Source organism: Octodon degus, unplaced genomic scaffold (genome assembly GCF_000260255.1).
Source record: "Octodon degus isolate 3935 unplaced genomic scaffold, OctDeg1.0 scaffold00082, whole genome shotgun sequence".
Taxonomy (NCBI): domain Eukaryota; kingdom Metazoa; phylum Chordata; class Mammalia; order Rodentia; family Octodontidae; genus Octodon; species Octodon degus.
The window spans coordinates 7,274,389-7,286,949 of record NW_004524658.1 but is presented as its reverse complement, the minus strand read 5'-3'; the positions used below and the strand labels follow the sequence as shown (position 1 = coordinate 7,286,949).

Genomic DNA, 12,561 nt, shown 5'->3' with positions numbered 1-12,561 from the left:
CTACAGATGAACACAGTATTTGCAATAGTATTCTAGGGATTACTGTTTTCCTACTCTCCTTAAATTAAGAGTGTGTGTTTGCATCCTCAGCTGATGTAATAGACATATTGTTACTGTTAAAAAAAAAAAAAAGAGTGACTACCTGCACCTCTGCATATCTAGGAAAGAAATGACTCATTTCACAAGTATAAATGTTTTTGGACTCATTTCTTTTTCCTTGGCATTTTTTTCTCATTTTTTTATTTTATTACTTAACTTTGTATTTTCTTTGTTCATTTGCTGCTTTTAACTAAGTCTATTAATGTTCTTTTATACCTTAATATGATCCTTTATCTCAATTTCCTGTTTCTTCTCATCTTCCTTTTCATACTTTTTTCAAGGTTTTACCTCTTCCATTTTCATACCCCAACCCTTCCATCATTACTAGTATTAAGATATATTAATCTTTAGACATTTAATTGACTCTATGCTGAGTTGATACATAGATAGGTATGTACTGTATGCCAATATGTAATTGATATATATTTTAACTAAGACTGGGTCTTGCTATGTAGTTCAAGTTGGCTTCACTGTGTGGCCCACACTAGCTGTAAGTTCTCAGTAGTGCTCATGCCTCAAGCTCCCAAATGCTGGGATTACAAGGGTATGTTCCTATACCTGTCTCCTATTTTTGTTTTAAACAAGAATCCAAGGAAAACTTTATTTTTAACAAGGCTTGTGCTATAGTACAGGGATTCAGTACCTGGAACTCTCCTAAATTATCTTATTTCTGTGTATATATTACAATTACAATTACAATTTTTGTTTATATTAAGACAGGTACAGTGTTAACTTTAAGAGTTTTTATTGGATGTCAACATCCTGCTTTTCCTTAACTCTCTTACTGCTGATGATGTTGCTGCTCTGGGAAGGGTGGCATAGTTGCTTCTATTAATGAGGCTTTTACCTTATACCAATACCTGGCTTGTCTTTCTGTCACTGACAATACTGTGGATCTCTTATGGAAAACTGGGTTCTGTGTCAATCATACTGATCCTTCTCTCCTCAAATTAAAGCAGGAAGTCAAAAACTGAGACAGAAATAAAGGCCTACTGGCAGCCACATGCTGAGTGCATCGCTGCAAAGCAGATGACAGGGTCGGCCAAACAGCTCAGAGGCCAGGGCTCAGTCCCTGGGCTTGCTGCTGGCCCCACCACTGGGGCACACTGAGACAGCAATTGAGAATGGGCGCAATGGTGCACGCCCGTAGTCCCAGGGCTTGGGAGGCTAAAAACAGGAGGATCACTATGAGTCTGACCTGTGTAGTGAGACCCTGTAGACACTGTACTAAATACATTAAAAAAAAAAAAAAGAAACTGATGACTAAATATTATAGGATGCAAACAATATTCCATGTATTGGGAACCCATAAAAAAGCAAGAGTAGCAATGGTAATTTAAGGCAAAATGGATATCAACCCAAGACTGATCAGATGACACAAAGAACGTCACTTACTATATATTGGTTAGAGGAATGATTCAAAAGAATAGATAACAATTACAAACATATGCTCTAAATGCTGGCACAGTCAGTATCATGAAATAAGACTAATGGACAGGAAAAATGAGTTAAACATCAATACAACTGTAATGAGGGACCTCATCACCCACTGTTCCAAGTGGACAGATAAACTAAAAAATCAATGGAAAAGTGAGAGCTGCATCAAACAAATGGGCTTAACAGGTATCTACAGAATGTTCCACTCACCAATAACAGAATGCAAATTTTTCTGAGCAGCAGAAGGATTTTCTCCAAAATAGACCACACCATAAAGCATGCCCATAAAGCAGGCTTATTAAGTACACTGAAAAGAATCGAAACTATCCTATGTTTATTATGAGATCATAGTACAATGAAACTAGAAGTTACTGGCAAGGAAACCAGATGGAAATTAAATAATATCCTACTGAGTAATAAATGGATCACAGATGGTTAAAGAAGAAATTAGACAGTTTCTACAATCAAATGATAATGCAAATACATCAGCCTGGAGTTTATGAGATACAATGAAAGCAGTCCTAAGAAAGCAGCTTATAGTAGTGAAGACCTACATCAGAAAACCAGAGCAAGCTCAAATAAATAAGCCAGGGATTCACCTCAAGGTCCTAGATAAACAAGAACAACTCAAATCTAAAGACATTATAAGAAAGGAAATTATAAGTATACTATAAAACAAATAATCTCCAAGGTGATAAAATAACTGCAAACAAACAAACAAACAAACAAACAAACAAAAACCCCAACAGATTCATTTACAAAAGTTCCAGCCTTAAGTTATTCACTAGGAGAATGAAATCAGAAAAGACAGACAAGTAATTAAAAAGACTGGCATAGTAATAGCAACATCTAAATAAAAAGAGAGAACAGAGAAAATAGAAAAAAATAATTCATGCAACATTTCCTGAACTAAACCCCACAAACTTCTATACTGAAATGACTCATGGAAGCTGGGTGTGGTGGCACACACCTATAATCTCAAAACTCTGGGAAACTGAGGGGGGAGGAATGCAAGATCAAGCATAACCTGGGTAACCTAGTGATTTAGTGAGACCCTGTCTTAAAGAATAAAATGGGTTGGTGATGTACCTCAGTGTGAAGGCTCTAGGTTCAATTCCCAATTTTAACAGAAAGCAGACAGAAAAATGCACCCTTATACTTAAATAGTTAAATGAATGAAACTAGATCTTTAACAAAACATATCCTAATAAAACATCAGAACTCTGAGGAATACTGAGACTATCCAAACAGGAATACTAAAAGCTTCCAGAAAGAAAAAAAATGCATAAAACAAAAATTAGACTCTCTTTCAATTTTTCAACATTAGAAGTTAAAAGACAGTGGAGGGCAATGTCAAATTTTTGAAAGAAAATTCTTTGGAGAACTAGAATAACAATCTTAAAATTTATATGGAAGCAAAGAGACTCAGAATAGCTAAGGTAATCTTGAGCAAAATTAGGAGGCATTAGAACCCTGGATTTCAAGTTATACTGCTACAGAATGGTAGTGGCACAAAACCAGACATGTTGCCCCACAGAACGATGAATGCAGACACAACACCAATCACATTTGGCCACTTGAGTTTTTGACAAGGAGGCCCAAAACATAAAGAGAAGCTCTTTAACAAATGATGCTTGGAAAGCTGGCTATCCAAGTGATTTTGGAGCCACACCTTTTGCCCTATACTAAAAGCAAATAAAAATAGATCAAAGATCTAGATATTAAATGGGAACACTGAATTTGCTAAAACATAAAATAGGTAAAACTCTTGAAAACACTGGTGCAAGGAAGGACTCTCTGAACAGAACACCAATTACATAAGAAAGAGTATCAAGAATCAACAAATGGGATCATAACTAAGAAGTTTCTACACAGCAGAGGAAACAAACAACAGAGTGAAGGGACAGCCTATGGAATGGAAACATTCTTCAGTCAGGCCAATATCTAAAACATATAAATAATACTGGCACAGAAACAGATACATGGATCATGAAACAGAACAGAGGAACAAATCAACTAAGGCATGATCAGTCACCTCATCGTTGACTAAGGGCCAAAAAAAATATAGGAGGAAAGATAGCTTTTTTACCAAATGGTGCTGGGAACATTGGCTATCCACATGTAGAACACTGAACCTAGACCCGTATCTTTCAACTTGTACTAATCTAAAACAAAAATGAACACAAGATCTAAATATCAGAACAGAAACAACATGCTAGTAGATAAAATAGGAAAATCATAGGCATATACATAGGTATAGGCCAGGACTTTCTGACTAGAACTTCTACTGCATAAGAAATAACACCATGAATCAACAAATGGGATTATATCAAAATAAAAAGCTTTTACATAACAAAGTGAGAAATTAACAGAGTGAAGAGACAACCTACAAAATGGGAAAATATTTTTGGCAGCTACTTCTTAGACAGAAGACTAATATCTATTACATATGAAGTCTTAAAACAAAACAAAACAAAAAAAAAAACTAGGCCTGTCCAAATAAAAGATACAATTAAAAAAAATTGGGAAATTGAAATAGATACTTCTCAAAAGAAGTACAAATGGCCAAGAAGTACATGAAAAAAATGCTCAGTATCTTTGGTATTAGAGAAATGCAAATCAAAACAACACTTAGATTCCATCCTCTTCCAGTAAGAATGACTATAATCACAGACTCATAAACAAATACTGGCAAGGTTGCAGGAACAAAGAACCCTTCTACACTGATGGTGGGAATATAAATTATATTCTGCCACTGGAAATGATAATTTACACCCCACCGCAGTATCAATCGTATGTCAGTAACATAAAGTAGGCTTTTATAAGTTCCCAAATCTCATGCCTTTAAAAAACAGGCATGGTAAGGTTCAAACCCTAGTTCTCACTGTATAATCTTGGACAATGTTTTTCTGGCTATAATAACTAAGGCATATTAATTGTATAAATTAATGGGTTTCATTTCCATGCATTCATATATTATGCCTGGATAAATCTATCCTCCCTCTACCCCTTCCTTCTGCCAGTAGAACAAGATATTAGTCATGCTTTTATTTAAGTTTTCACTTTACAAGGAACTTCTGAGTATTAAATGGCACATGAGGAGTGACTGGCAAAAAGCCTGAGACATAGTAAATAGTATGTAGTGTTCTCTATGTTGACTACTTAGGCTCAAAACATTTATGTCTGATTCAACTTCAAAATGTAAGTTAGAAATAAATGTCACACCTGAAGCTACTTCTCTTTTCTTAACCAATGCTGCTTATATTTTGCTTTAACAAATCTAGAACAAGATTTGTAATTAGAAGACCTAGGTTTGGACAGGTCACTTAGTTCTAGGTGTCCATTTTGCTATCTGTAAAGTGGAGCTGAGAATACTTGCAGGAGTGGACACTGCTTGTTTGTTTCCCCATCTGCTACTTCTGGTAACTAGACAGAATAATTTTTCAATTACTTTATTAATAAGCCTGATAAAATTCACTTGAAATTAGTAAACAATACATATTTTCAAGAGGTTTCAAACAGGTTAATTGAACATAAATATCAAAGAATAAAAGTTTGGTGGAACTACTCTAACACTATTTTTATTTTTTTGGCAGAAGCGGGTATTGAACTCAGGCCCTTGTGCTTGCCAGGGAAGCACTTATTCCACTAAGCCATCTCCGCAGCCCTAACACTTACTTACTTTTTTTCTTTCTTTTTTTTTCTAACACTTTATTTCTAATGGATAAAGAAGATAGATGAGCTATATGGAAGTACATAAGCTAAAGTGACCTGAACACTGCACAATCTTATATTTTTATTCAAAATATATTTTCACAAAGAATATTGTCTTTTCATTGCTCAAACATCCAACGTTAAAGGAAGAAAAATTTATTTCAGCTTATAGTTTGTAGATGTTTCAGTCGACAGCTGGTTCCAAGGCAGGGTGGCACGGTAGAGGGCGTCACAGAGAAGAAACAGGGCATGGGGCTGCAGGACAGGCAGAAGGCCGCAAAGCAGCAGAGCAGCAAGCCCCACTGCAGCCCTCTTTCCACTCAGGCTACATGCTCTTAGGGAAGATAGCGCTCACGCCCAGGATGGGTCTTCCTATTATCCATATCCAGAATGATGTCAAACCAATCAGCAAACTAATATAGTAACTACATACACTCAACCCTAGCATCACACATTTAATCCTAGCATCACACATTCTAGATCCAGTCACCTTTGAAAATACCCACCTATGATTTCATGAGGACACAAGCTAAACAAGTATGTAATACTCTCAGACTTTTAATGAGGGTGAATTGAATAAAAATTAGTTATAACTACTAAAAGGTACAGTTTACTATATGAAGAAGTTACTTATTTCATTAGGATATAATGACAATAAACATCTGCATACTGCTTTAACATATACCACTGATACAAGTGATACAGTCATGCAAGGGATAGTCATGCATGTAGTACCAGTAGCTCAAGCCACCCAGCAGTGAGACAAGAATTATGACTTTTTCATGAATGTGTTGTTTACCAGATAACTTTATATTTAATATGTCAGCTAATATTAAAAATATTTGAGATCATACCTATGTTAGGTAGAAGTTGTGATTCTCTGTTTATAAGGAAAAACTTCTCTAACCCCATCACTACATGTCCCTCTCGAGCCACATACTCATCACTGATTTAGGTCAAAGAGGACATATTCGGCTGGGGAGATAACTTGGTGATCTAAGTGCCTGCCTGGCAAGTGCAATGACCTGAGTTCAAACCCTGGTATTGCATGATGTGCTGGCCCCAGAGCCCTGGGAGTGCCATGCTGCCACCAAAACAAGGTGTGGTAGCACATGCTTATAATCCTAGCACTAGAGAAGCTGAGATAGCAGAATTACTGTGAGTCCAAGCTGCGAAGGGAGACCCTGTACCAAATAAATAAAAAAAAATTAAAGTAATAAAAATAAAAAGTGGACATGTTAGTTTATTGGATGGAATAGCATTCAGATAAACTAACTTGAGGATCTTCTGCTCTGGGTGGCTTCATTTTAGCTCCATAATTGGTAGCCCAAGCAGTGTAGCGTGTCACTGAGCCTAAATTTGTCTAAGTGCCGATCCCAGGACCCACGACTGTGATCAGAGAGATGGTCAGCCACTAGCAGAAGCTGTCCAGCTGTCAAAATTGAAAAAAACAACTTGTTCACATAAAACTTTATGCTATAAACTTATAAAATACTTTGAAGTTATAATAAAAATAAGAACTACTGAATACTCCAAATATGCTCACAGGCCTTGTTTTCTTAAGTAGACCCCTCTATTTAATTCTACAGTATTAATTTGACTGATAATTCTTTTCTTTTTGGCTACAAGGGGGTAGAGTATACTTCAGGTGAACATAATAACTATTCCATTCTTCAGATTGAATAAGTGCAGTTGAAATAAATATTATTTTACAGTATTTGTTCCATCTGTTACGTCCTTTCCAGATTAGGCTCCTATAGCTAAAGGATCATATAATTAGGCAATGAGCTTAAGCTTTGGGTTCATTCTCTATTATCACTACTTGATTAACAGCAAAGAAGTGATGTGAAAATCATTACAACACGAATGTATACATTTTTGTCATGATGAAAGAGTTAGCTATCATGGCACTTAATTTTTTTTTGCCACCTTAATAATTATTTATGACAGGGTCTTGCTTTATTGTTCAGGCTGGCCTTGAACTCAGCATAGGGCTCAAGCTAGCCTTGAATTTGTGGCACTCCTCCTTACCTTAGTGCTGGGTTTTATAGGTATGTGCCACTATACTCATCTATAATGGCATTAAAAAAAAAGATATAATGGAACAAGAATAATATTCTGTAATTAAAAATAAATTATAAGGGCCAGCCAAACAGCTCAGAGGACTCAAGTGCTTGCTTAGGTAGAGCGCAGCACCCTGGGTTTGATCCCTGGTGTGCCCTGCCAGCCCTGCCTGCAGGGTGCACTGAGACCATAATTGAGACTGGGCATGGTGGCATGCACCTATAAACCCAGCTCCTGGGAGGCTGAGCATAGGGGGATCACTATAGGTTTGTATTCTTCTTAAAAAATAAAAAAATTAAAGAATAAACTGTAGCAAAGGCGACAGCATACAAAATCTACACAGCTGGATTAGGATTCTTTTTAGTAGTACCTTGTTTTTTTTTTTCAATGTGTGTGTGTAACCAGGGATTGAACTCAGGCCCTTGCACTTGCCAGGCAAGCGCTTATTCCCTGAGCTATCTCTCCAGCCCAGGAGTACCTTGTTAATTACACCATATTCCACTGGTAATATCTCCGCACAAAATATTTATGGAAGTGCTTTTTTTCACACAATTTGAATATTAATTTATAAGAGATTAATATATTCTATATTAATTAACCTGTTTGAAACCTTTATATATTCAAGAGGTTTCAAACAGGTTAATTGAACATAAATATCAAAGAATAAAAGTTTGGTGGAACTACTCTAACACTTTACTTCTAACGGATAAAAAAGACAGATGAGCTATGTGGAAGTACATAACCTAAAGTGGCCTGAACTTCAGGTTCAGAGTCATTGGTAAAAGTCTAATGCCCATTCATAACAGCATCAGATCAATTTTAAGTCAAGGAAAGTAATACATCCTTCATTTTTCAGGTAAATAAAGTCAACAACTTGTGCTAATAAACCAGAGTTGCAAACCTCAACTCTTAAGAGAGTGGTATCTTTTTTGCCACTGCTGTTGTAGTTTGACATATGGTCTCATTATGTAGTTCAGGCTGGCCTTGAGCCCACTATGGAGCTCAGCTTGGCCTCAAACTCATGCTGATCCTCCTACCTCAGACTCCTGAGTGCTGGGAATACAGGCATGTGCCACAAGCTCAGCTATCCTTTTACACTTTTTATTTTTGGTTTTGTGAGAGAGGGCCTCATTATGTAGCTGAGGCTGGCACTGAACTCACTATGTAGCCTAGGCTACCCTCAGACTCAAGATACTTCAGCATCCCAAGTACTGGAATAACATGCATACGTCACCATGCGCAGCTAACAGTGGGTTTAATAAATATAATTTTAATCAGCTTTCTCTTTCAAAATAGTTGTCTTTGGAGGGCATAAACCAAGATCCTGGTGTTGTTCAAAATATGTTTGCTGCTTAGGCAGACACAGGGACCAGGGTTTGATTCCTGGCATGCCATGCTGAGAGGCTGAATGAGACTGGGCGTGGTGATATGCGCCTGAAACCCAGTGTTTGGGAGGATGAAAACAGGAGGATCACTGAGTCCAACCTGTGTAGTGAGACTCTGTAGACACTGCACTAAATACATTAAAAGAAAATATGTTTGAATTAATTTTCTGTATTTGACTTTATTACTAGCTTTTGCTTCTCCTAACACAAAAACATATATAAACAACTCTGATTCACAAAATTATCTTTTAAGTGACAGCTGTTCTCAGAATTCTTATGAAATTAATATTTATATTCAAATTGTGTGAAACAAAAGAACTTCCATAAATATTTTGAGCAAAGATATTACCAATGGAATAAGGTACAGTTAACAAGGTACTCCTAAGAATCATTAAAATTGTAGACTGAGACCAAATTTCATAAAAATGAGCAACACTAAATAATTTAATTTCCAAACATTTGCATATGTACTAAGACCCTGAAGTAGTGCTAAGTACAACAGTATATAGAAAAGTGAATAATATATAGAGTAGATCTTTAAAGAATTTAAGTGGAAGAGTAACTAAAATGAACTAACTCCTAATATCATTCTACTTTAAACTTAAGAATAATAAATGAAGCTAAAAGCTTGCAAAAAACAATTTACAAACTGAAGCAACTTTAGTCCATAGTTTTATAGTCCAGGAAAACCAAATAAAAGTAGTCTAATTCATATTGGAGTTTGTGGAAAGCTTCAGAAATGAAGAAACAGATGAAACAAAAAAGGTTCAAAGAAGCATGAAAGTAAATAAAAGTGCTACAAATGTCTTAAAATAGCCATATTCTAGGATTTTATGATTGATAGATGTATTATAAGTATACTGAAGAACAGTGGGAGAAACATCTAGATAATTCACTAGAGGTTTGAGTCTGATTTTTCAGGATCATGCCACTGAGGGACCAGTACAGGTGCCATGAAAATGGTCCTGGGAACCTATCCACATGATTAAACACAATGCAAATACCTATGATTATTTGGAAAAATATAGAGTACCATTTACCAAATAATTTTGTACAGAATATGCCATTATAAAAATGCAATTCAGGTTTGCAAAACTCACTTTAGTCCAGTCCATTTCCACAAGTTATTCTGCCATAGACCTCTTTTGTTATAAAACTCCTATTAACATTTCAGTTGGGGCTGGAGATGTGGCTCAGTGTTTAGCATGTGGGAGCCCATATGTTTAACCAGTGGTACAGCAAAGCAGGACTAAACAAAATATATTACAGTTTTCCTACAATTAAAATTTAAAGTATGGTTAAATTTCTAGTTGACTCATCATATGGGTCTATTTTCAATGATTACAATATAATATTATTGCTGTGAAAAACTGTTAAATGTCCATTAATTTGACAGCCAACAGAAAATATAAGACAGCATTTGATACTAAGAAATCATCAACACAAACTTATTTTCACCTTGTATAACCAAATTCACTCTCTATTCCATTCTGCTTGTTTAATTCTTCTTTACCAATTTTATGGTAAGATTTAGTCTTACAAATACAAAAATATAACCTAAACATTGGGAGAAAGTCAGTATTCAAATTAGCTTTGAAGGATTTGCATTTTAATATACAGAAATCAGGAGAAAGGTAGGAAGAAAGGACAAAGTGAAGAATTCTGTGTGGTACATAGTGCAAGACATTTTTCAAAGGCAGCCTGGTACACAGTGAGAATGTGATAAATAACTGTGGACAGGTAACCAATTTATCAGAAGATTAATGCAGGAAAACAGCAAATTATAAGATGGTAAGGCTAGACTTGCGCTATACAAGTGAGTGCCTTAAATATGAAACAAAGTTACATAAATTCTGTTCCATATGTCTGACCTCTATGAACAAGAATATGTATATCTCACTCAGCAATGGAAAACTTGCTTATATGAAACATCTTCTTTTTTTTTTTTTTTTTTTTTTTGGCCATCTCAGCCCACCCTGAGGGTGGGGCTGGCATGGCATATGGTATGAACAGTTGAACTGCGGTCCCCTGCACCTGCATAAGCTTCCCTAAGCAGGTGCTTTAGACCACTGAGCTACTCGCCAGCCCGAAGCATCTTCTTGAATGATCAAGTCTCAGTAGAGTAAGTGTTTGCCTTGCAAGCACAAGGGCCTGAGTTCAATCCCTGGTTCCGCCAAAAAAAAAAAAAAAAATAAAAATAAATTAAATAAATATCTGAAGACTTCAGTTCAAGTAATATTGGTGATACTTAACACAAATATTACTTTTATATTAAAAACATTTTGAAGTGCAATGTAATCTTTTGTAAATCTGTAAAATGCAACACAAGTGTTCAAAGAAATATTGAGCTTGTGAAAAATTATAAATGAACTTATAATCAGCTATGCTGTAAGATCCTAGTGGGTGCTTGTTTTACAGCCTTTGCTGACAGTGAATATGTACACCAATGAAAGGAACTTCAGCAGGTAGTAACAGGATTAAAGGGATGATTTACTTATATTAACCTCACAGCAAGATGTAGGTTGGCCAAGAAAAGGAGATAGGAAAACTGTAAATTAGCTAAGTTACTACTGAAATAGTTCATTTGACCACATTTTAGTTAGAAATGACTCTGATTTCTAACTAGGCTCTAGACTTAGGCTCTGTCCTAAGACTACTTATTTCTTTGCTCCAGCCTTAGCAACTGTTCTGATGGATCCATGTAGTGGCAGTCCTGTTGGTGAGCTTTCCACCACTATGACAAAGTATCTTACATTGAAAGGCAGAAAGACTTATGATGGCTCAGGCTTCCGTTCCTGGCAACTGGTTCCCCTGCTTTAGGCCCAGGGTAAATCAGAACATCCTGGCAGAAAGGTGTGGCAGAGGAAAGCTGCTCAGCTCAGGGTAGACAAGAAGCAGAGCTGGGTCAGCTATGACCTTCAAAGTTTTAGTGGCAGAATCCTCTCCCTTCAATTAGCACCCACCTCCTGGGTTTGCCACTTTCCAATAACACCATCAAATTACAATCTGACCAGTGGGTTAATGTTCTCATGAGCTGAGAGTTGCCATGATCTAATCACTATCAGCTGAATAACTGAGACTTTTGGGAGAAGAATTACTTTCACTTTATAACACTGTATCTGTGATATCTGGTTAAACTCCTCAGGGTGCTACCATCACCTTAGTTTGCCTGCTTAAAACTGCACCACATTGGTTTAGACTGAATCCTCCTCACTCCTGATGTTTTCTGGTAGTGATTGTGCATACACTGACATCCCCAGCACGTGGCTGGCTCTAGTTCTAAATACCTCCTTTTGATTCTTGGGAGTCAGAATTGAGTCCATCTCTCTGCTACAATGAAAAATCTCACTGTAATGGTTTATTTATGTCTTCTATAATAGTCCCTCCTTGAATAAAGTCTTTTCTATTGTTTTTTGGGAGCTATGAATAATTTTTAACAATTATGATGCTGTAATTACAATTCCTGGGTGGGAATTTTTTCACTAGCTCTCTGTGAGTTTCTTTTCTTTTTTCTTTTTTTCTTTTTTTTTTTTTTTTTTTTTTTTTTTTTTTGGCAGAACCAGGGATTGAACTTAGGCCCTTGTGCATGCCAGGGAAGCACTTATTCTATTGAGCCATCTCCCTGGCCCCTTGGCTCTCTGTGAGGACAAATGATTCTGCTTGCGGGGAAACTTTTTTTTTCTTTGGTTTTTTGTGTTTTTTTTTCTTTTTTTTTTTCCAAAGTTTTATTGATACACAGATAGCAATGAGACAGTTTCAAATCAACTCGGAAGTACAGTTTCAACAAATAATACACTGCATATATTCTTCTTAGTGGTTAATTGCTGTACAAGATGCTGACTTGTGATCCTATTTACAAACA

The 12,561-nt window shown here is 36.2% G+C and overlaps 1 protein-coding gene across 4 annotated transcripts in view; it reads right to left on the bottom strand.

The window, feature by feature from the left end:
- Nucleotides 1-12,561, bottom strand: part of Mbd5 (methyl-CpG binding domain protein 5) — a 479,901-nt gene that overhangs the window by 144,869 nt on the left and 322,471 nt on the right. The gene's annotated exons all lie outside the window — the stretch shown is intronic.